The sequence below is a fragment of the Furipterus horrens genome, unplaced genomic scaffold (genome assembly GCF_987537825.1).
Source record: "Furipterus horrens unplaced genomic scaffold, mFurHor1.1.pri manual_scaffold_6, whole genome shotgun sequence".
NCBI classification, from domain to species: Eukaryota; Metazoa; Chordata; class Mammalia; order Chiroptera; family Furipteridae; genus Furipterus; species Furipterus horrens.
The window spans coordinates 99,927,004-99,952,889 of NW_028327176.1; the positions used below are offsets into that span (position 1 = coordinate 99,927,004).

At 42.1% G+C, this 25,886-nt stretch overlaps 1 protein-coding gene across 1 annotated transcript in view; it reads right to left on the reverse strand.

Annotated features, from left to right (window-relative positions):
* The window catches only part of ADGRF5 (adhesion G protein-coupled receptor F5), a 102,474-nt gene that overhangs the window by 75,361 nt on the left and 1,227 nt on the right, over positions 1-25,886 (reverse strand). The window lies entirely within an intron of this gene.

Genomic DNA, 25,886 nt, shown 5'->3' on the forward strand with positions numbered 1-25,886 from the left:
TCACCAACCTCCCCTCACTGAGGCTCAGTTTTATTATGTACAAAGTGGATAATAATAGCGCTGCGCTTATAGGCACCAGTGAGAACTTGACACACAGGAAGAGCGCAAGAACTGGCCATTATTATCTGGAAACCTGGGCTCTACTCCTCTCAGCTAATGAGTTTTCCTCGTTCCACACCATCTCCCTCTCTCCTTGCCTGTCTTCCCCTCTGACTGAAGCTATCACTCTTAGACATGTCAGCAACCATCAACAGAACTCAGGCTTGAGACAAAGGATAAGTATTTTGATAAAAAGAGGATGAAACTTCAAAATGTTCTTTTACTTCTTGGTACTGATTAGCCCTTTATGAAAGAAAAAACTGAGCTGCAGTAAATGGCGTGGCCTACTCCTTACACTCATTGGGAGGGAGACGATGGTTGTTGGCCACCACAGCTGACCTTCGCTGTTGTCCCAGGCGCGGCTGGAGAACCCACGTGCAACAAGTCTGCAAGCTGAGGGGATGAATGGAGATGGGTCTAATGCATAGTGATCTCATTCTCCTTGGGGTAAGTTTAGACATGTGGCTGATTGTGGATGCACATTACCTCTGGATTTATTGTTGTGGTACAATGAAGGTTCTTGTTATTATTCTAGCTCCAACTGGATTTTCTATTATTTGTAGTGAAAAGCCACTATAATAAAGTGGTGAATCACTATGAAAAATTAATCTTTTGATTCTATATACTACCCTTGGCCTAAAAGAAATAGGAGAAAATCAAAACACATACACACAGAGCCAAATAACTTAAGTCATATTCTAAAATAGTCCAAATTAATTTCTTATGCTACATATGTGTGGTATTGACTTGTTCTATAGGAAATGAATTAAGATATGCCAGATACTTTCTTACACTAAAAACCCATAATATTAGCCCTGGCTGCTGTGGCTCAGTGGATTGAGCGTCAGCCTGCAAACCAAGTGTCACTGGTTCAATTCCCAGTCATAGCACACGACTAGGTTGCATGTCAGGTCCCCATTTGGGGGCGCGAGTGAGAGGCAACCACACAGTGATGTTTCTCTCCCTCTCTCCTTTCCCCTCTCTCTAAAAATAAATAAATAAACAAATAAATAAATAATTTTTTAAAAAAGACTTTATAAAAATAAGAATGTAAAATATCATTTAAAAAATCCATAATATTAAATATAAGTACTGAAAAATCACCTGGGACCTGCAAACCCAGAGTAGCCTGGGGGTTAAAGTAGCCATTAGCTCCAGATCTACCAAATAGTAGCTCAGTGGAAAGTTAAATTATTTAATCTTTCTGGACCTCAGTTTCCTTATTCATAAAATAATAATAATACCTACCTCAGGGTTGTCGTGAAGATTAAATAGTTAAATACATGTAAAAATGCTTAGAACGGTGCTTGGCACATAGTGAGCATGTGTGTTAGCTATTGTTATTTTTGCAGAGAAATTTCTGTTGTAATAATAGTTGCATATGGTTTTGGTATTATCTTTTCCTTTTTTGTGTGTGCTAGCTTTGCCTCAGGTGCAGCATGGATTGATTGGCACTTTGCAGATGTTTCCGAAGTATATTTTATTGTCTCTGTTGTGAGATTTGTTTTTTTACGGGTAACTTGAGTGGATTGGTATAAATATGGATAAGTGGCAGCAGCTGTGTTGGGGAGGAATGAAGAAAAGGTAGGAAGACACTGGCATTGACATGATGGCCAAGGACACAGAAAGGACTTTGCAGGCTGACAGCTTTGGGAAGTAAATGTCTGGAGGCAGAGCTAGCCCGCAACTGGAGAAAGGGAAGCTGCAGGCCTTGATACTTACAAAAAGATGAACAAGTGAAGGAACTGGACTTGGATGCCTCTTGGTTTAGGAAACAGCCTGCTGTCAGAGAGAGCTCCTATGTAAACCCTTCTTTTACAAGGGCACTTCTTCCCCTTCTCGCTTTGGTTTGTCAGGCGCAGTTGGCCCTCTGACATGGAAAGGGGTGTTGTTAAGGTGGCTGTCTCTCCGTTTCCCTGAGGAGCAATTCCTCTCTCACCCACAGTCCCGTTTCTTGCTAGGAACACCCTGTGCTTGCCACACTAACTTTATAACGAAAACAAAGACCAGTAAAAATGGAACAACCATATGGGCTCAGCTGCAACCCAGAATTAACTGCTGATGGGAAGGCTTTGTCCTGTCACAGCTATGGATGCATATGGTCTATAAAAGAGGACTTTCCCTTGCATTTTAAGATGCTGAAGTTGGTAGCAAGCTGGCCCCAAATGTCTTCAACCAGACTGCATTGTTGTAGCCAGAGTAACTAATTTGTCAACTGGGTTATCTGTTTGTGTTCATATGAAGTGTCTCTTAAGACTTGAGGGCAGAGCTATTTACATAGGCAAGGATGTCGGCACCAAATAAATGTGTATTTCTCAGCATGTTCCAGACTGTTTTACTCTTCTGCCCTTCCCCCTTCTTCAACTAGCTATTTTTGGTGCCTCTTTAAATTACAGGTGTTGTTTCTTCCAAGGACTCTTGTTAGTCCTCCCAGCCTGGGCCAAGAGTTTCTTCTCCTTGGTTTCACTACCAGATGCGAATCTTTCTGCAGTTACCACACTGCATTCAAATGGTTCTTTTAATACATTGACTGTGAGCTCCTTAAGGGCAGGGACTAGTCTCACTGGTTGTATGCCCAGACCAAACCCCTGAGAGTCACTCTTGAATCTTCCTTTGCACATTTTATGTTTAATTTGCCATAAAATCCTGTTAGTTCAAAATATACGCATATTTGGGCATCTCTTACAACTTCTCCTCTGCCATCATTCTCATTCAAGCCATCACAAACTCTAGTTGGTCTCTGAGCAAGACTGCAGCTGGATGGTCCTCATAGAACATATGTGATATAATGCCCACCACCTATGCTCAACCCTCTGGCACTCCCATCTCACACAAAGTGAAAGTTCTTTCAATGGCCTGTAAACACTGCACCATCCCATCAGAGTTCCTGCTCCTGCCACCATTTCTTCCCTTAATTCCTCTCTTCTCTCCCCCTCACGCACATCGCTCCAGCGTGCTGACCTCCTTAGGAGCCAAGCACAGTTTCAGTTCAGAGGCTTCACACTTGACTTTTCTCTCTGCCTGGAATGCTCTTTGCCCAGATATCCTTCTGTCTCACTCCCTATCTCCTTCCCACCTTTGCCCAAACATCTTTTTCAGTAAGGGCTCAGCTGACTGTCATATTTCACATTTCAGTACTCCCACTCCCCTTTTCTTAATTATCTTTTCCATATCATATACCACCTCTAATATACTATAATGTACTTATTTATTTTGTTTATTAGCTATCTCCACCTCCATCCCCCACTAGAATATAAGGTCTCTGAGGGCAGAGATGCCTATTTGATTCACTGTTGAAGAGTTCTGGAGGTGCAACCCACAAGCAAAGGTATGAATACCACAGCATTAGCATATATACAGCAGAAGTATATGCAAAAGTACATAATGGTTCAACATTCAAAGTACTCCAACCTCCATGTATTGGAAGGTTAAGTCCTGTTTTGTTTTGTTTTTAATCCACAACCAGATGTTTGTAACCCTTTTGACCCAATGTGGCTCAGGGTCAGCTCTCTTTTGGTATTTCTATTTTGAGGTCAGCAAAATTACCCTCTGGCACTGGTAGTCCTTATGCAAGGAAGGAACCGACAAATAATTGGGCAGTTTTATAGTATACAAATGGTCTTATTCTTATCTTCTGTGTGAATATCTTGGCAGAGTCCCTACTAATAGGAGTTGGTAGAACTTGTGCTCAGCTGCAGCCTCTCGAGTCTTATTTGCACTTGATGTTACTGGACTCATTCCACCCGCAGAATTATTATTATACCTTCTTCGTGCGCATATCTTCCAGGTAATTGTTATTTTGCTATGGAAGATCCCAAAGCTTCTCTCTTTTGAACCAGTTGGATACAGTTGACAGTTCCATTCTATCCACCTTCTTATGCCTTCAGTGATGGTCCCAGCTTTGGGCAGAAACCCAAAGCACACTCCCTGTGGAATTCTGCCTGTTGGGACTCTACTCCCAGCATTACCTTCTCTGCCTTTTCCCAGAAGAGGGGAACAGAGTACAGGGGGGGAATGGAGGCGGATTTAGGACATGATTCCTTTGAGGTTATCATCAGTAGCTCCTTCTTGACGTTTGTGGATCTTTTATTGAGGAGGGGTGACCATCAGCAGCCTGTGAGCAATTCCCAGCCTTCAGGTTCCACCTTTAGTTCTTATAGGTGACATGTCATCAGTGTAGCAGAAGTGCTTACTAATGTCCACAGTATAATATATGTCACTCACAGGCTGCAGCAGTGACCCACATGATGTCAGTTATCGATTGACAAAATATGTCATGACTTCTCCTCCCCACCCACATCAGTATTATGGAGAAGAGCAAATATTTGAAGACATGGATATTCCTTCTTATCATAGTCTGGGAAGGACTCTATTTAGAATGAAGCTGAATTTCTTTTCTTTTTTTTTTTTTTTAGATTTTATTTATTTATTTTTAGAGAGGGGGAAAGGAGTAAGAGAGGGAGAGAAACATCAATGTGTAGTTGCCTCTCATGCACCCCCAGCTGGGGACCTGGCGTGCAACCCAGGTATGTGCCCTGACTGGGAATTGAGCCAGCGACACTTGGTTCTCAGGCCGACACTCAGTTCATTGAGGCACGACAGCCAGTGCCTACATTTCTTCTGGAGTACACATATTCTTTTGTCTATCAACTCTGGATATTCATTGCTATTTTAACCTCTGCTCCCTTATTGTTCATCTTTGGTGCAGGTGCTCTATGCTGGCAGGTATTGTAAATTCAGGTAACAGTAAGTGGGATCTAAAAATATCTGGATGATACTTGCTTGGGCCTGCAAAATCCCATCCCCATGAGGGCACCGCTTATTTAGATTCCATGAGTCCTCAACATTTCCTTTGACCTCAAAAGAAAACCCCCCATTTTTTATTCTGATTACAGAGATAATTTTATCAGAATTTACCAAGTCGATTAGTGAACAACCATGATGCCAAAAGCACTAGGCAAATTTGAGCTGAAGAGTCATCCATGCCAGGAGAAAGCAGAATCAAAGAGAGTAAAGGGGGCCTCTACTCATTCATTCCAGCCCCCTTGTGTTAGAAGGAATTGAGAGGCTTAAGCAAGGTCACAACACCCATTAGTGTCAGAGGTAGAATTAGAATTTAGGTCCCCTATCTTCCCATGCAGTACTCTTAACATTATGCTCTGGTGCCTGGCCCCTGCCCCCCATGCGTCCCCAGGATACTGTTAGGATACTTTTCCTTTTACCTCTAAATTGGGACAGTTCAACAGGTACAGATAGGGTGTTTATCTTTATACCTAATGTATAATATTGAGTAATGATTTCTGAGTAGAGAAAGAGACAATATTAAACTTATGTTAAACTTGTCTTTTTAAAAAATGATGCTTGGTTCATGATTTAATTGGTGCCAGAAATGATACTCTAAATGAATTAGCCTGATTTTTCCAGCACCTAAATTCTTTCATGGAAGAATGCTAAATAATTTTTTCTAACATGTTAGAATACAGCTGAACTAAAATTGTGGAGAATGGCACCATGGTGGTCTGAAAACTATGGTGCCAGGTGACATCAGTAGTATATGCTGTCACCCCTGTGGCAGGATTTGAGAAACCACAACAAGATGTATACCTGTCACTACTTTTTTAGAAAGAAATTAAGTGAAGGAACAGCCTTTATTCTGACTCAGATACCTTTGAAAGTTTAACATATTGTCTATTTCCAATGAGATGTATATAAATAAGCATGATTTAGTTTAAGTCATTCAAGAGGCTTTTATATGAAAGTGAGCAGAGATCAAAGGAGTGAAATGAGCTTAGCGAGAAGTGGGGAATAATAAAGAGGGGTTAGTATTGCAGAGAGCAGTTCTTAATTCTGTCCAAGGGCAGACATACAGCTTAGTCATTAAAATCATCCTGCTGATTGTTGGTGAAATTGCTACAATCACATAGTCTGACAATCCCTTTATTTTAGTTTCCTCACCCTTCAAAATGACTATTTCACACCTCCTCTTCCCTCCTCTGTTTTAGCAGCAGCCTTGCCTCATACCTCATTGAGAAAACAACATCAGCCAAACAGGAATGTTATGCCCCTACATGTGAACTTCCAACCCTCTTATACCCACACTGCCCTTTCTGCCTTCCCTCCAGTTTAAGGGAATGACATGTCCCTGCTGCTCCTGATGGCTTGTCTCTTCATTCACTTGGCTCTGGGTTTTGTTTCCTCCTATTTTCTCAGCATTGGATCCCATCAGCACACAAACATTCTAGAATGTCTCTTTAAAAGCTTTTCTTTGACATATGTCTTTCTCTGTCCCCATTGACTGCAATAGTCTCCTGCTCCCCTTCTCTTGAACAAAGAGCTAAAGGCATTTGTCTTCACTTTCTCAGCCCTCTTCTCTGGCCCCAGAGTCAGTCAGACCGATGTTCCTTCCCTACTATTGCACAAAGTGGCTCTCATGGGGTCACCATGGTTTCCACGTGATCGTCATCAGTGGTGCACTTTCTGTTCTCTTCGTCCTTGATCCTGCAGCACCACAGGACAGAGTCGGCCACTCCTTCCTTCCTGAAACCCCACATTCTTCTGATTCTGTGGCATCCACTCCTATGTTGTCCCTCCTTCCCCACCAGTTCCTCCTCTTAGTCTCCTTGGTGGCCTTTTTTTATCTACCTGATTCCTAAAAGTTGGTGTGCCCTAAGCTTGGTCCAGGGTCCCACTGTCCTTCTTCACCTGTTTTATTCCAGGATGGCTTCATTGGGTTCCATACTTGGAAGAATATTCATGGATGAGAGCAAAACAAAGGTATTTTCAGACATATAAAGAGTGAGAAGGGGTGTTATTTCACTGGCCCTGTCTGAAAGGACTACTAAAAAAAGCTTTTGTGCCATGGATTCCATTGGCCACCTGAGGAGCCTATCAGTTCCTCAGAATAGCATTTTTAAAAGCATAAAACAAAATACATAAGATTGCACTCTATTGAAATATGGTTACTGAAATATTAAACATGATGTGGTTTAGTATTTGCTTCTTTATCAATCTATTCAACTAAAAGATTTAATAAGGCAGATTTAATAACTACCACAAGTTTTAAGAGGTGATAGGAATAAACTAGATGTTTGAGGATCTGCAACATCGTAAGGTAACAGAAAAATATCCGTGATTTCTACTGGTAACAAAGCATAGCTACTGCTAATACTGCTGTGGTTCACTACCTGTGTTCCTAATTAAAGGAAGTTCTAACCCTCACTTAGAGGTTAGTGAAAATAAAGGTTTTTTTTCCAATTAAAATTCATGCACCCTCTGAATTTTATTCATGTGGTGTCCATTAACTTAAGTTAAAGACATATTTTAAAAAGAAGGAAATTGAACACTTGAGAACTGACCATTTAAAAACGATTCTTTATTTTTAAATTATCAGCTTTTTTCATTATTTGTTAAAAATGACTAATTTGGAGGTGGGGTTATAAAAGAAAGTATGAACTAAAATACTAAATAACTATGAAAAGGAATATAGTAGTTGTTTAATGAATAGCATTTTTTTTTTTTTTTTAGATTTTATTTATTTACTTTTAGAGAGAGGGGAAGGGAGTGAGAAAGAGAGAGAGAAACATCAATGTGGGAGAGAAACATTGATCGATTGCCTCTCTTATGTGCCCCAACTCAGGGACCAAACCTGCAACCCAAGCATGTGCCCTGACTGGGAACTCAACCAGCAACCTTCCACTTTGGGGGATGACACACAACGAACTGAGCCACACTGGTCAGGGCTAATGAATACTTTTTAAAGGAATAAATGAATTGAGGGGAGATTTTGCTTTACCTATCATCTATTTTTCAGCTGGCTAGGGTGTATACACCATTAGAGGAGCACAGTCACAGCATGGTTTTGATTGCTAACACACTAGGCACACTCATGTCCCTTGCACTCTTGTTAATAATAGGGTTACAGAAGCCCCTCTACATGTATGGGGAGGTACTCCACCATCTTGGCCAAAGAGTAGAAATAATTTCTGAGATAGAGCTAGATATCCCTAGGACATAATAGATGCTCAATAATTTTCCAAAACCTATAATGTGAAGGTAACACTCATAGGTCAATATCACCTTCTGGCCACCCAGAAAAGGACATCCCTGTGGTAAAAGTTGCCACCACCCAAGTATGAATCCCCTTTCCCTCCAGAGTCACTGCTCTTTGGTTTCTGCTATATGTCTAACAGTTAACATCCCTGTACTAACACTGCTCTCGGTTCTCTGGAGGAATGATGTAGTCTTTTTAAAATGCCCTTTCAAGGATATATAATATGTCAGGCACAATGACAGTGTTTGCTTGAGAAAGAAATCGGAAAAAGACTGGCTGACACCCCTGTCTATGAGGAACAACAATGGCTCTAAACTTGAGCTCTGAGGAGGTGCCTAAAGTTAGCTCTTTGAGAACAAACAAAAAGTTGGGGGCACTGGTGGTGAGAATGGAAAATGAAGCACAAGTGAAAATTAATCAAATTTTTTGAAGTTCAACTCCTTGGGGACAAGGAAGAATGTGCCTTTTAAAAGCACAGAGATATGGAATGTTGAAAAACAACAGAGCTTATAACTTAGCTTTGGGGAAATTAAATATTGACAGTTAGCAAGATCTTGTTAGAACACAAACACGACTTTTTATTTGACATGTAGTCAGTTACTTTTAAAGAAAATGGAGGGGCACAACATTTCCAAATACTATACATATTCCTTGGTAAACTAGCTCCTATTCAAAAACAATGCACCTGTTTTATTATTGGGGACAAGCATTAACTGTTCATTTCAAGTAGCTTACCAGTAGAGTTATTGACTTCCCTGTCCCCCCAAATCTGAACAGTGGATAAGCCATTGCTCTGCCACGTTCTTTATACACTGGTCTGTTCTGTTTCAAACTTAATGGCCAACTCTGGGAGTCTGTCTGATCATCTAGTCAGCCTGGTGACCAAGTTGGTAAACCCAAAGGCTAGCTGCCCTAGGTTCTGTACTTTCTGACTTTTTCAGAGATAGATTGAGTAAGAGATGAAGGGAAGCATGTTCACAGTGGCTGCTACTGCCCTTTGAAATAGCAGCATCATGCCTCAGTGCATGGCAGTTGCCCAACCTCCACAGCTCCCTCTGATGGCCTATTCCAGGGCAATGAGAGGTCCCATTTTCCAAGTTCAAGACCTTTCCAAATGACATTGCCTTCTATAATTCAAACTTTTCCTCTCAGGACCTCGAAACTATTTTTAGACCTGAGACACAGTACACAAAACATAGCTACGTATCAACAATACATGATTATTCCAGGCCCACACCCCTTGAGTTTGCCTCATCTGACCTGAAACACTGAAGAGGAAAAACCACATATATTTTTAGTCTCTTCCTGAATTCCTCAAATGTCATTCCATTTTCCATTTTATTTAGCGCCATAATGATCTGGCTTTTGTGTCTTACATGGCAGTAGGGGCACACTCAGTATGTACCTCTGCCTGCAACCCTTTATTTGAACCTGCTGGGCTCTCACTAAATATGGGCATCCTTATGAATTACCTTTGGCCCTTGGATTACTTACTAGTCTAAATTTAAAATGCTCTCAGATAATCCCTTCTTGAGTGCTAGGATCACCTCACACATCAGGTACCCATGGATTTTTTTTAAATGGACTGACAAGAGCAATCTATAAGTGTACATCTATGTTTAAAACCACTGCATTTTCCAGGAATTGAGTAATGACTTAAAGAGAGAAAACCAGGTCAGCTTTAGCTCAAGTGGTTACTTCACCATGATGGATGCTAAAGAGAGAAAACTGGTTCCTTAAACCCACTAATACACACACGCACACGTGTATATTCCTATAACACACACACACTCATATTTCTCTGCATTGCAAAATCAGAGGAATGAAGAAGTCAGCAAGCAGCACACATAATTCTGGACCATGAAGGCCTCTAGTTTTTGACACATCTTTTATTAACATCCTTCTCTTTTATATAAGAACACTATTTTCAGTAATAATCCTTATTTTCTTGATTAGTTCTTATATTTAAAACAACTAAAAATTAAAACATTTCACTTTGAAAGATTATTAAAATCCAGTAGAACATTTCATTGTAAACTAAAATGTGTACCTGTCAAGTAAAAAGAGTACACGTTGAAGTGTGCCTATTTAAAATTTTAAATATAAATAAAAACTTATGTGGTCCCATAGAACGACAGAATTGAAGCAACTCCTGTTTTGTTTCTTTGTCTTTACAACCACCTGCTACCATTGCTTATTATTAATCTACTGTTCAAGGCCAAGGACATGTCATCATACCCCAGAGGCCAGAGACACTTAAAGCAAGCTAAAACATTTACAAGTCAGCAGGAACTTATTCTTGAAGTGAGCACGTGTAGCCAAGTCCCTCTGTGTCAGGAATAATAAGTACGTTACTGAATTTTCTGATTTAGCATCTATGTAGAGTACAATATTCATTAAAAGATAAGTAATAAAAATATTGTGAGCTTATGTTGCATTACTGAAACTCACCAGTGAGGGCAACGATTGTTTAGAACAATTGCTACGATGTGATAATTTTTTTCTTTTTTTAAAAAAGGACTTTTAGTTATTTTTATTATTGATTTTAAGTTCTATAGAGACAAGTATTGCTTATTGCCTGCGCCCAGGGGGGCCTCTCCCTGTTCTCTTCTCTTGGTGTCACCAGTTCTACAGTGTCTCTGCTAAGCTTGTCACTTTGTGTTGGAGGGTCACCCCATTTCTCTCAAAACAGTCCCGTAGGGATACAGACCCAAGTGCAGGGAGGAAGGATTTGCCACTAGCAAGTTGAAGTGGAGGTGAGCCCTTGGAAAAGGCAGCCACGTGAAGGAGGCCGAGACTCACTAACGCATTTCCCGTCTTCACCGAGGGAAGCTAACCTTGCCTCCTTCTTCCCCAGGTCCCCCACCAGCTCCTCGTTCAGGCTCCTTTGGAAACGTCCTCCTGACTAGAGGAAGGAATTGCTGCCAACTCTCGCTCTCAGGATACTTCTAGGCCCACCAGGCCGCCTGAAAGAAAAACATTAAGTGTGGAGTGTGTGTGTGGTGCTGACCCTGGGTTACAAGGGAAACCAGCTTTCCCTCCGCTTGGCTCTGAAGGAAGGAAGCAGGAAGCCCTGCTTGGGACAGGCTGTGCTATTACCTCCCGACCCTCTCCGTAATCGAGAACACAGAGCGAACGGCAGAAAGCGGGGTCTCTGCAGCACTTTGCACACCTCTCTCAAAATCACAGACCTCATCTTGTACAAGAAACTGTCCTGATGGCTAGTACTAAGTGTTCACACCGCACCAGGCAGTGGGTCAGGTCCCGACTGAGCCGCCTCACAGCTCTGTGAGGGGAAAAGCACTGTCATCCTCGCCTTACAGACAGGAAACTCCCTCGCAGACGCGGGGGAGGATGGAACCCTGGACTGCCTCATGTCTGAGGCCTCCTGTCCTGCCCTGGGTAGGGTTGGCTGGGGGTTGGGCCCTCCCATGCCTGCAGCACCTGTAGATATCGGAGCGTTAATCTGCAGACCACTGTGGTCCCGCTCTTGAACGTACAGCATTGGGGTCCATCTATTGTAAGCAAGTCCAGCTGCTCATAGAGCAAGATTTAGAAACGTGTAAAGTGAATGTCTAGATAACTTAGGCGTATAAAACAGGAGCAATCAGATGCCAGGTATCTTCTCATTGCTCTCATCCAGGTCTGCCTGCTGTGTCTGCCCTTCAAAATAATCCTTTCTCATGAAAGCATTATGAGAAGGATGAATTTAGTTAAATACGATGATAGAGACAGCGGGTGGGTTTGCATCATCACCTACCTAACTGCTTAAATCCTCTTTTAATATGTCTGTTGGTTCCAGTCATGCATCATTCTTTTTTTTTTTTTTTCACCAAATATTTATTGAAAAATCTATGCACCAGGCGCTCATCTAGACCCTGGAGATAAGCAGTAGCTAAAACAACTGTACCCAGATATTTGCATTCTAGTTGGGGGAGAGTGCTGGCTGCCTCCAGGTCCATCTCCGCCCTCGTCTGCCCGGCTCTGTGCCTGGAAGGCCAACCCCACACCCCACATCCTCATCACCTGGGAGGCCAATGGGAAGAAGGGGCAAATGGGAGATCCCAGCAGGAGACAAGGATGAAGGAAGCTTAGGAACTTACTACCCTCACCGCACTCTTTGCCAGGCAACAGTCTGGGCAATGACTGTGTTCCTCCACCCGCAGTCACAGATTCTGGGGAACCCCCTCTCCCGCATCCACATATCTTTCCAGGCTCCTCTGACAGCGTATCCAAACTTCTTGCCCCTTTTTTTCCCTAGAGAAGGTGATCAACGGCTTCTGGATGCTGCCAACCTCGCGTTGACTTGACTGCCTACACCATTTCAGGGAACCTTTAAGATGTCATTTCCTTTCTGCCAGGGCCTTGTCTGAGACAGTATTATAGACAATAAACAAAAAAATAAGTTATATAGTAGATGAGCAAAAATGCTTTGTAGCCACACAAAGAAGGGCTATAAGCAGTGTGTGTGTGTGTGTGTGTGTGTGTGCACATGTGTTGGTGAGGAGGCATCATGCCTCTCTCTCTTTTGTGTAACTGAAAATCCCCTTTTCCACCCTGACCCTACTCCTACCAGCCTCACTAGCTTGGATCTCATGTTATTAGATTTCCTACTGGGCCCTCAATTTTTCTTTTTTCTTTTTGTGTGTTTGTTTTTTCTAAATATTTTATTTATTTATTTTTAGAGAGAGGGGAAGAGAGGAAGAGAGGGAGAGAAACAGGGTTGGCTGCCTCTTGTTCATGCCCCGAGTGGGGGCTGAACCTGCAACCCAGGCATGTACCCTGACCAGAAATCAAACCCCAACCCACGCATGTACCCTGACCAGGAATTGAACCGGTGACCTTTCACTTTGTGGGACAACTCCCAACCAACTGAGTCACACTGGCCAGGGCTTAATTTGTCTTATCTGCGTTCAACAGAGCAGTTCAGGCCAATCGCTGCTCCTCCCTTCAAATGCGTACCTCACTCTCCCAGGCAGAGTGCCCTCCATGCCTTCCTATCCTAATTGCAAGGAGGCACTAGGAGTTAACAACAACCAGAAATGTTTCCTATTACATGCAGTTTGTGAAGAAACGTGAATTACAGCTTAGTTTGTGTGTTTGGGAAGCACGTATGCTCTTTAATCATGGAAAGCCTGCAGAACAAGTCCCAGTGCTCGCTGTGCCAATTCTTGGCCAGAAGAACAAGCACGCTCCGGGTATCTTCTCAAACATCGTCCTCTTTTCCTGCCTCAGACTCTGCCGCCCGCCGTCTCATAGGCAGAAAACCGGAGCTGAGCATGGTGGCTTCTCTCCCATGTTCCTCAACCCTTCATAGATGCTGGTGGCTGGCAAGTAAGGCTTATCTGTTTCTAAGGTCATAGTAATGAGCAACTTTGTGGGTTCTTGTCAAAAAGGGAAGCAAGGTTCTGCTATGGTTCAGGACATGCTACCCCAAAATATGACACCTCGGCATATTGGATATTTTAAGCTGAAGGAGTCTGAGAAAATGACAGAAACAGGAAGGTCCCCCTGATCTTCCCACACCCTTCTTCTCTGAAGCAGATCATAGGATCTTCATGTGAGAGTTGCCCTCCTTACACCCGGAGGAGAGAAGCATACTTATTTCCAAGACAGAGAGATGCCAAACAGAACCTGAAAGGGCGGTCTTGCTAAGTTTCTCCAAGTTCATTCCACTCACCACATACTCTTTGTCTTATCACAGCTTTTCTTGACTCTCCGCTCTTTGTCAAATGTCACACAGAGGCACTCAGGTTTAACTGTTTCTTCAGGTCCTCGTTAATTTATAAAGACTACTGCATTTTGTAAAGCTTATATTACACAATGCTTTTCTCTTGTTAAACTAATTTTATTAGTCTGATTTTCATACCCTGCCAGGAACCATATGAGGGTGGAGGAAAACTTTGTCCTTCTCTTCACCTCCAAGCCATTGATGAATCCTTGAAGCCCATCTGCTCTTCTTGCCATAGGAGAGGCTAGATCTCTATGATTCCCAAGGGAAGGGTGGTGCTTAATGAGCCCTTGGGATATCTCTGATCTTCTCACTAGCGTCTCAGGATGGGGTCCAAAATCTTCACTTATTTTGTAAGCTCTCTTGCTGACTCTTGTGCAAACTAAACTCTAAAAGATTCTGTTCTAGAGGCTCCCACCCATGTTCTACTACAAAGTGCTTCTTGGGACCCTTGCCTTTCCCTGAGGTTCTCCTCTTTTTTTCATTTTGTTTCCTATTTTTTTAATTATGTCAAAGCAAAATCCTCAGGGACTCATTCCTCCCTCCTTCAAGTAATTCTTTTCTACCTGTGAAAGTGGGAATCTTTCTTTAGCACAGTCAGTTGAGTGGCCAAGATCAAGGTATCTGACTTGAGTATGGGCAGGGCTGAGCTGGGGTTGGAACCTAGTGGGCTCAAGGGGTAGGGTGGGGAACATCGGGAAATGGGAGAGCACCCGCTGCCCCATGAGCTCGTGGAGGCACATAGTAAGTGAACAGACAACCAGACTGGTGTAATGGAGGACTTCAACTAAAATCCCCATGTGAAAATTAAACAAATGAGAGGAAAGAGCAAGTTAATAAAAGTGGATTGTTTCTTGGGCTCAGTGAAAGTAGTTTTCAGCTTATTTCCCTTTTATGCAATCACTGTTAATTCCAATTATTTTTAGTAACTTCCCTTCAAATCCATTGTTTCAAAACTCAAGTCACTTTCAGTAAAGGTTGAATTTTGTTATGAGGATATGGAATGGGAGGCTCCACTAATTAATTTCACAGTTAAACTAAGGTGAAAAATTGTGTAGTATCGAAAAATTCTAAAACATATATTTAGCCCATTTCTTCTATATGGAAGATAGTTAATGGAATTGAATCTACTTTGGATGAATGAGAATTTCCAGATGTGTCTATATATTCAGAATGGCATTTACATTTCAGAGCTACAGACACAGGGGGTTTAAGTTTCCCTCACAGGAACTTGGTTTTTTATGATTTGTGATTATTTCTGCTCCTTGAAGTCTCACTTCAATTCATCACTTACTGTGTTAAGGACTATTAATTTGGTCACTTGCTGTTTTTCACATAAATCTTTTTCTTTTGAATCTTTGGTGTGAGGAATTTAGTTTGTGATAATGACATTGAAAAGGTAGATTTTTTTGAGCAAAAAGAATCATTAAGCCCCCAGGATCTTTTCTTGTCTTCCCGTCCATCCTTTCATTCCTCCCTTGTTCAAGGTGCCTTTGGGTTTCCAGCTTCTTTCTGCTTTATCTATCAAAGAGGAAATAGCAACCCTAGGGATACAGTTTGGCCTTCACCACTTGGTCATACATCAATCTCATATTTCCACATTCACAGTCCATTCTCTAAAGAGATATACTTAAATTGTTCCAAAATGCAGAGAAACTTACTCAAAAGCCACAGCTCTAATGCCCTCCAAAGGGGCAAACCCTTGACTCAAGTGTTTGCTCTGGATAACAAGTGACTTCCTGCTTCACAAACAAAAAATTCAAAGGGCTGAGTTTTAAAATTCCAAATAACCTCAAAAGCCCATATTTTGACCACTTGCAGGCCAAAGTGAAACAGAATATCAGGAATATTTGGGTTAGAGTGTCTTAAACTATATAAATATTTAAAAATTAAAGGAGCATTACAGCAAAGGTAAGAGATTTAGTCATTTTTCTTCCCAGGAATTTTCAAATTTTAGTGCAGCTCAAGAACCACCTAAGTAATTTTGGCTACATTCCTGGCTTCACACTGAGACCCTGCTCTGTAGAGGGCCATATACCAGCACTAGCACCACTTGGGAACTTGTTAGAAATGCAAATTCTTGAGCCCACCCAGACCTCTAGAATCAAAAACTCTGGGGGCTTGGGCCCATTAATCCATGTTTAAACAAGTTCTCTCAGAGGTGATTATGATGCACATAAAAGTGTAATAACCATTAAGGTATATACAGCATGATTATTTTTTAACATAGTGTTCTCACTTTGAAAAACCACCAGCTGAATGTAAATGCATCCATTTAGAGAAACACTGGCAGACTGATAAGCTGCTGTGGGTTAGTTCATGGGGAGTCTGTCCTTTCTCCAAAATGGCGCTGTTATCTTCAGCTAAAACCCTTAATCATTAGGGCTTCTGCCTGCACATCCAACTTCACTCCTCTCTTCCACTTTCTTCTCATCTTACTCTTCGCTCTCTGAACCCCCTAGTACCCTGGAAAACCAGGTTCTCCAGCCTCTGTCTGGAACTGCCTCCTAACTCCATTGTCATGTGTCTAACTCCCATTGTCCTTCAGGGCCCAAGTCAAGGTCAAAGCTACCTTTGACTATTCTGGTAGTGTGTGCACTTCCACCCCTCACTTCCCTCTGCCAAAGCATTTACTGAGCCATATTATAATGGCGTATTTGTGAGCTCTCCTGCTATCCTATGATCCCCCCCACTCTCCACCATCACCCCTGAGGCAGGACCTTGTTTGTGTACTCTTCTGTGCCCTGTACCTAACTCCATGTTAGGTACAGGTGCTCAATCAATGTTAGTTATGAATAAATCCTGGAGGTGGCACATTATTAGAGGTTCTATGAGTTGAAGGTCGTGAGCTATGGCACCAGACTGCCTGGACTCAGGTCTTAGTTCTACCATTTACTAGCGATGTATGTTTGGACAAGTTACTTAATCTCTCTGTTCCTTGGTTTTCTCAAGTATAAAATTGAGATAGTGATACAATTATCTCACAGAATTGTTGTTTCAAGTGCTTAGAGCAGAACCTGATGAGTATTAAAACCTCAATGTTTTAGTGCTAGCAACAAAAAGGATCAAAGAGGGTTCTGAAGTACTTTGGTATTTAGAAAGGAACTCCCTCCTTCTTTCTCCAAATTTCCTTATTTTTTTCTCCAGACCACCAATATTTCTCCTTTCTCCTCTTTTTCAATACAGTACTCTATAAGTCTACAACAAAGTAGTTCTTTGGTTTAATTTCTGGAGTTATAAACAGAATTAAGGCATATCAGGAAATAGCAAATAGGTATTAGCCAATCCCAAAATTAAGAAGCCTTATTTTTGAAGGATAATTTATAACAATAAATAAAACCCTCATGTTCTTGAAAGTTGTCATTTATGAAATTATTGACTTAAAATGGATTTCAAGTAAATATTGAATGAAACAGATTTAGTGATTTATAGCCTATATTAAACTTAAACATACAAACATTCGGCAGAATTCCTGGTAAAGTAAGGAGAAGTTATAAAAGCAGATTTATTTTTTCACAAATTATTCAAGTTCTATCAAGAGTTTGATCTCCAGTCACATGTCTAGTTACATTAGCAGTTGGCTTACATGTTTACATTTGTTAAATTATATTTTTACCAATAAATTACAACATAATCATTTGCTGGACAAATGCTTTTGAGCCCCTTTTGTACAGAATACTGCAGGTACTATGCTAGGGGCTAGAAATACAAAGAAGAATAAAATGGCATCCCTGTATCCTAGGAGAGAAGTGCATGTGAGCTATTACTGAAAATGTAAATACAAAAGGCACTATAGCAGAGGCTGGATAAAGCACTGTGCGGACACTAGATGACAGATCAGTTCTCCACTGGGATGAGGAGACATGTAAAAAGGAACTCATCTGGTGGCATTTAAAAATGGGCTTTGGAGGCTCAATAGTTTGCTTGGCAGAGAGAAGGGAGAGAAGAGGACTCTTCACAGAGGAATGACCTGCAGCAGGAAGGTGGTGTGGATGGAGAAGAGGAGGTCACCCAGGGAATGGCGATCAGAAAGGAAAGGGAAGAGCACAGGGAAAGAAGCCTGCAAAGAAAACTGAGAAGGTGCCACAAGAGAAAAGGAGAAAAACCCAGGAAGTGTGGAGTCCCAGGAGGCAGGAAGAAGACTAGAGGAGGTAAGGAGTCAACAATAGCAAATGTTGTAGTCAGTGAAGTGAGATGGATTTAAACACACAGAAGTCATCAAGAAATGTGTCAGGAACATTCCCTCAGGTGCACTGGGGGGAGGACAGACAGAGAGATAAAGCAGAGTGGCTTGCAGGGTGAATGGTTGGCGATGACATGCCGCCATGAACATCCATAGTTCTTTCAAGAATTTCTTGGTGAGGAGGGAGAAGAGCTGTGGGGTTGGGAAAGAGTGCTGCTCCTATTGTTTGAGATGAGAAGGAACTAAGCAGAAGTAAACAATAAGTGAAAGAGCCAATCAGAGAGGAGTGTATGGAGACCATTAGGAGGGTGGGAGGAGGCGAGAGCTGACCTCTGGTTGTAGGGAAGGGTCATCTCTTCCTCAGAGACAGGAAAGGAAGAGAAAGATGGATGCTGAAGCAGATGCTTTCATGGAGTTGGTGGTGAGAAGCCAAGGGAGCTATTTCCTCTGAGAAGGCAAAGCTGTCTCTTGAGATGAGGTGTGTGCACACATGTGCACATGTATATGTCCAAGAGAGTGCATACACTTGGCCACACTAATGCTTGGACATTTAAGGACAGTGGAGACACTATGGAATGTCTCTGGGTATGATTAGTCTCTGGTTGGGTGAGTGTTCATGTGCCTCTTCTGAGCTTCATGGGATTAAGATATAAAGTTATCTATCTGGCTTCTTTGTACTCTCTTACAATGCCTGAGTGTGTGTATAAATTTATCATGTGTTCTTAAAGTTTCTTGCAGGCTTTCCCTTAGTGCCGAGTATGCTATATGTAGCATATGTTCAATAAAGAATTCGCTGATTGAAAGATCTTTCAACTCATCGTGCCCTGCCTGGCAAACAAAAGCAGACTCCAATGGGGAAAAGCAACTATCGTTGTAGCTGTGTCCTTCCCTGGGGACAGGGAACTAAAACTGGATCAGCATTTTTAGTAGGAAAACATATTATGGTAAAGAATGCAGAAATTTTACCTGGTCTGAACAGAGATTGGGTGAACGTTATGGTATTGAACTTATGCTTTGTTACCTATTTCCTCTCCACTCACACACACACACACACACACTCACTCACACGCACATTCACACAAACCTTGTGATGCACACACCACCAAGTCTGAAATCCTACTTTTAAGAAGGCCAGAAGCAGGGTCTTTCTGTGATGTGAGTACACAGACGCACTGGCCAGGAGAAAGGGTTAACTAAGGATCCCTAGTAATGCTTCCACTTGTTCTCTGAGGAGTAACAAAGAGAGGAAGCACAGCCTTTGTGGAAGGAAATTCCCAGGCCCCACTTGGACATTCGCAACCTGCCCTGTGAACCCCTGAGGAGTTTCTGGTGATAAACACTTGCAAACAAAACAATCCATAAAGGCATTTTTACTAACATTCTTGCATTTTCACCAAAGGGTTAGAGCACTTTTTCCTGTGTCTGTGGACCTGGAGGGGGCCTGGACATCCACCTGCTGCCAGAGCCCAGCAGTCCCGTCCCCACTCAGGGCGGCTGGCACTTGTACGTGCAGGTCCCCTTGCCTCTCGGGTCTTTGACTGTGCAGCAGCCCCGTGCTCCTATGGAGCTGCTGGAAGGCAGATCGCAGATCCTTTACAGCGAGGGAGAGTGAACTGCTAGCAGTATACAGACCCGAGACCCACACTTGCACCTTCTCAAGTGACTCCTAGACACAGCCTTGAACTTTGCAACCACAAGCAATAAGGCAGTGACATTTCCCAGGAGTGGGAGGGCTTGACAAAGATGTAAAAAGCTCTGCTAATAAAGTGTGCCAATTAAGTAACAAATTATTTGGCCTCTTTTTCTGCAGTGGCAAACACACACACACACACACACACACACACACCCCGAAACAAAAACTGAACAGCAAACCCAAACAACCACCATGCAAATCTCTGGAATCTTGGTAAATATTTTTACAGGAATTTCTCAGAAGGAACCTAAAGGATTCTAGAACCAAAATGCAAAATCTTAATAAAAATCTAGTGTGGGTCAGTTTCTTGCTAATAATGTACCTTATTTATGCCCAAACTAATAGGATATGAGGTTTGTTGCATACATTCTGTAGATGAAAAAAATCAAGGATCAGAAACTGACCTAGGAAATGTTAATAGTGAAGATCTAGTTGTGTGTGTTGTGTGTGGTGTGGTGTGTGTGTGTAGTGGCTTTATGCATGTACACGCATACTTTTATTACGATAATATGCTTCATTACCCTTTACTAATTGCGGTCTAACCCAAGATCTTCCCATGACATTCCTGTTCCTAGGCCAGACCAGAATCCACTTCACAGCACGGGTGAGGGTTAGATCCTCAACTATCAATAGAAAGCTGAGCTTTTATTTATGAAATGCCATCACAGGTCTCTGGGATATTTTTAGATGAAATAATCATACATGTCTACTCATTTACATCTGCCCAGAGCTGGTAGGTGACCTCCATCTCGACCCCAGCACTCAGGACCCTGTAGACTGAGGGAATGACAGGTCCCAGATTTCACTCTAGGCGGGGTTACCATGAGCCTTCCACGCAGACCTCCTTCTGCTCTTTGTGCTGTAACAATGCACGGAAACACGGGCTTGTTAGAGGAAATTCCCAGGGCCATGGTTTGGATGTTAGGAGTTGCTTTGCTCTGCTGGGCAGGCTGATGTGCACCTAAAAATAAACATGCAGATCTGCATGGGGTTCTATGATTTTGCCCTGCACAGTGGATTATATTTCAAAGGAAGCTTTTTAAAAATGTTTTTCAGAAAGCAAGTCTAGGTAAATGTGAAGAATAAACTATATCATGATTTTGTTTCAATTTGACAAAATGTACCATTTGCTGATAGCCATTTCTTTGAAAGGGCAATGGCTTTTTTTGCCTTAGTGATTCAAAATAAGATTACAGAAAGCACAGGTGTGCTGAGATGTTGCCCAGGTAACTGAAGAAAGATGTAAGCATTTAAAACCACAAGACCAGCCAGTTCTTCACAGTTCAGGAAGAATAAAGTATTAGCAAAGAACCCTGGGACAGACTAGAGCAGTGGGTGACATGTGTGGGACACACTGTAACAAAGTTCTCACTTTCCTAAACCTCCAGGTCCTTAGCTGACAGACAGGTTGTTATTAATTTGGCTCAGTTAACAGAAAAGGAAAGGTGAGGGAAGAGTGGCTGATGAACTTGACTCAGAGCAGGCAGACAGCTCCAACCAGCTCTCTTCTGTCCCCCAAAATCAAATATCTCACTCACAGTTCCTGCAATTTAAAGAATGGTAGAACCATTTATTTTGCACTCTTTAAAATTAGGTTTTTGAATGGCTAAGAATACATATCCATATAGTCGTGTTTCCATTTTATAAATAGAACAGAAACTAGAGACATAGCTCTGAGTCTTGCTATTACTTGCCTGACCCCAGTTTGGCTGAAAATGTGCCAAATTGCAGCAATTTTCCACCAAATAGGAATGTGTTTGCAGCACAACAAGTAACCCACAATCTAGTTAAAGAGTAACCTAAGAAGAGTGGTTTGGAGTGAACTTTTCCTGCCTCATTGTTCTCATTTCTTCTTTGCTTTTTCCTGGAAGTCCAACCTAACTCTATCGTGGTTGCAAAGACCCTAATTTTAAAATGGTCAAAGCAGATAGGCGGGGCTATTTAGTAAAAAGGCAGCTACGGTCACTCTCTAGCCTGATGATTTTTTTGCAGACCTTTATTTAGTGCCTTGGATTGGGGGCCTGACATCACAAGACTCTTGGTGACTTTGAGCTGGAAGGGCCTTGAGGTCATCACCCGGGCCACACCCAGTGCGGGCATTCCTTTAGGAACACCCCGGTCATGCTCTTGCAGGGTGCTGGCTCGCAGCCCAGGACAGGACGTTCACCACACCACTAGGCAGTTTTAGACAGTTCTGATGGTAGGTAAATCTTTCCAAACATTGCACTAAAACCCGTTACCCTATCATTTCCACTCATCAATACATTGTTGACCTCTTTTCTCACATAGAGCGATCCTGACATATTTGAGAGTAGCCTTCGTGTGCCACAGCACCAACTTCTCACTTCAAATGTTCTCTGGGTCCTTCAATTATTCTGCAAACGATAATTTTCTTATTTTCACCCTCTTGGCCAGCCTCCTCTCTTAAGATCTGATGTATTTTTTGAGGCAACATATTAAGTACTGTAGCTAATTAATCTTCTCTATAACCTTGTGAGTTCAATATTATCCACATTTTCAGGAACAAAACGAAGACTCGGCAAGATACAATTACTTATTCAAGAAGTGGCATATGGGGGATTCAAAACCAGGTCTGCCTCTTTCTAGCCTAGCACATACCTCTGGCTAAAAAAGAAATGTTGAACGAGGAATAGCCAGGTTGATCTCAGATACATTCTGAGATCTGTGGCTGCTAGAAAACTCCCCTGCATATTAACATTCCTTTTGTTGTTACAACTTGTGCTTACTAATAGAGATGAATGGTTTTTATATTTTTATTAAGGTATAAATGACATATAACATTGTATTAGTTTCAGGTGTACAATGTAACGATTCAATATTTATATACACTAAGACATGATCACCACAATAAGTCTAGTTACCATCCATTACCATACAAAATTACAAAATTCTATTTTTTTCTTGTTGAGAACTTTCAGGCTTTACCCTCTGGAACTTCAGTTACTATATTATTGACCCTAGTTACTTTGCCATGCATTATGTCCCCATAACTTATTTGTTTTATAATTGGAAGTTTGTACCTCTTGACCCCCTTCCCCATTTCATGCAACCCTCAAACCCCCTCCCCTGTAGCAACCACTGTTCTGTTCTCTGTATCTAAACGGGTTTTTGTTTAGATTCCACAAATAAGTGAAATCATGGTATTTGTCTCTCTGTCTGCCTTATTTCACTTAGCAAAATTCCTGAAGGTCCATCCATGTTGTCGCAAATGGCAAGATTTCATTCTTTATTTTTTTAATCCTCACCCAAGGATATGTTTATTGACTTTTAGAGAGAGGGGAAGGGAGAGAGAGAGAGAGAGAGACAGAGACAGAGACAGAGAGAGACATTGATCTGTTGCCTCCCATACCTTGCCTGACCAGGGATCAAAACCACAATCTGGGTCTGTGTCCTGACCAGGAATTGAACCTGGTATATGGGATGATACTTCAGCCAACTCAGCCACCCAGCCAAGATTTCTTTCTATTTTATGGTTGAGTAATATTCCATTGCATATATGTACTACATCTTCTTATCCTTTCGTCTATCTATTTATGCACACTTAGGTTGCTTCCGTATCTTGGCTATTGTAAATAATGCTGCAATAAACATAGGGGTGCTTATATATTTTTCAATAAGTGTTTTCCTTGTCTTTGGATAAGTACATAGTAGTAGAATTGCTGGATCATATGGCAGTTTTATTTTTAGTTGTTTGAGGAACCTCCACACTGTTACCATGATAGCTGCACCAATTTCCATTCTCACAACAGTGCACAAGGGTTCCCTTTTCTCCACATCCTCACCAATGCTTGTTATTTCTTGTCTCTTAGATAAAAGCCAGAAATTAATGTTAATTTGAGTGGTTAGGAAGGGACCAGAAAAAAGAGACACTTTGGCCACTGAAGGGCAGCTATAGACAAGGTAGGTATGCAGAAGGCATGGAGGTCAAGAGATGCATGGGCAACAGGGAGCCAAAGGAATTCAGGAGGCCTAGGAGCATCTTGTTCTGGGAACTTCAGTTAGTAGGGGAGCAAGACAATAGTGCTCAAAGAGGGGAAAGTGGTTGCATGACAGTTTGTTTTAGCCTGAGCCTCATGATTATGTCTACAGAATAAGTAGAAAATATTGGTTTTCCCCCAGCTGACTATGTACCACATGAGAGTGCAAAGTTGGGGACAGAGGATGCTACGCCCTGCCCCAACATCTGATTCTAGGTGAAATCTGGTTAAGCCACACATCTTTAGGTGGGAAAAGAAAAAGCTACCATGGAGTCAGAAAGAGGGTCCTTGCAGCTCTGTCACAGTGAGGGTCAGGTACTCACTATATATCTACAGGCTTCTAAGTTTTTCCCACATCACTTGGGATAGCTACTTTCTTCCCTTCACCTGGCTGCTTTCAAAAGCAGAGACTGCCTGAGGATGACACTGCCTCCATCCTTAGCTGCCCCACTTCAAAGCAGCTCTACACCCAACAGCTAATGCCAAGTGGATTGAAGTGAGCTGTAAGGCATTGCTCCCCAGGAGCCACCAGCACATCTGTGCTCGGCGAAAGGTACTGAAGGACTTTAATGTCTGTGGCTGAGCACATGGGCATAGTAATAAAATGACTCCCTTAAGATCTCTTTGCCAGTTTGAGTCAGAAAACTACAGAATGATGCCCTTCAAATAGTCATGTAGCATGAGAGATGGTGAGTGCAGAGGATCCCTGGATATTGCCTTCTCTGTGTACTTATGAAGGCAGAGGCTCCTCTTCCTTGTAGCTTTCAGTCTTGTCTGCCACTTAAGGAAAAATCTGGGTTTAGAGGATGGATGCAGACTCACCCAAGTTTACATGCAAATGAGTGACAGGTGCAGGACTAAGCCAGGGCCCCAAAGCACAGCCCAACTTGCTTTTCACTAAATCACACTTCACGCTCCTGATGTCCGTACTTGGATGTCCCAACATGTATTATAGATCAAACTTCTTTCAGTTTTCTTTAATGTTTTTTTTAGGGAGAAGCAGGACAGTGTGTGAAAAAAAGTACGTCCTCTCTGTGGGGACTTGCATGGAGGCAGGACTCACATTTGTGTCACTTGCCATTGTATCCCCAGCATGTAGCACAGAAGCTGGTGTGTGGAAGGTGCTCAGTATGTATTTGCTAAAAAATGCATAAGTCTCTGACTTAGAGGGCTGTAGTACTAGGGGCACTGATAGAGAAACACCTAATGGAGAAGTCACTCACAGAAACGTGAAGAAATCAATTCTAAAAGGTATGACACATGGTAGGTACTCAAAATATTTGGTGAAAAAAATGAATTTAGCCAAGTCTCATAAAGGAGGGTGTGGGAAAATGTTGTCGGGATTGTCAATCTCCTTGAAAAGCTTCAAACTATACTTCTCAATCTAGTAATGAATTTGGATTTTTCAAATGATGGATCCATTCATTTGTTCATTCATTTGTTCATAAATTCAATAAACATTGATTGAGTACAAGCTGTGCAGCTGGTGTTGTTTCAATGCTATGGATTCAGAAATCAAAGACCAAGAACTCCTCAAGGATAAAAATGAACATAGAAACCATCATTTAATGTGCTAAGGCTATGCCAGGGCATTTCATGAAGTGGTGTCAAATCACAGACCGGAGGAACACTTAGTATGAGGTGGACTGGATGAGGGACAAGGTGGGGGGAGAAATTAGGCTGCAGTGGGTAGATGGGTGGAAAAGAGGACCAGAGGTATCGGGACAGGGAGAACAGTACACATGGCCATAGGTAGGCACAGAGCTCTCATGCCCTGGGGGAAGTGAGAGGGACTGAGTACAGCTGGAAATTCTGGTGGGGAGAGGTGAGGCTGGGTAGGATGTGATAAGGAGCAGACCCTGAAGGTCTTGTTTACCTTCCTTAAGCTGAGGCTTCTCAATGTTTAATGTGCAGATAAGTCACCCAGGAACCTGGTTAAAATGCAGATTCAGGAAGTCTAAGGAGGGGATGGAGAATCTGAGCCTTTCACAGCTCTCAAGGGAGGCCTGATGCAGCTGACTCCCAACTACCCTTTAGGCAGCGAGGCTGTAACAATGGCACACAATGCAAGTAATTCACTGAAGAGAGTGACCTTATGAGAATTGCATTTTCCCAAGAACCCTGCTGCAGGA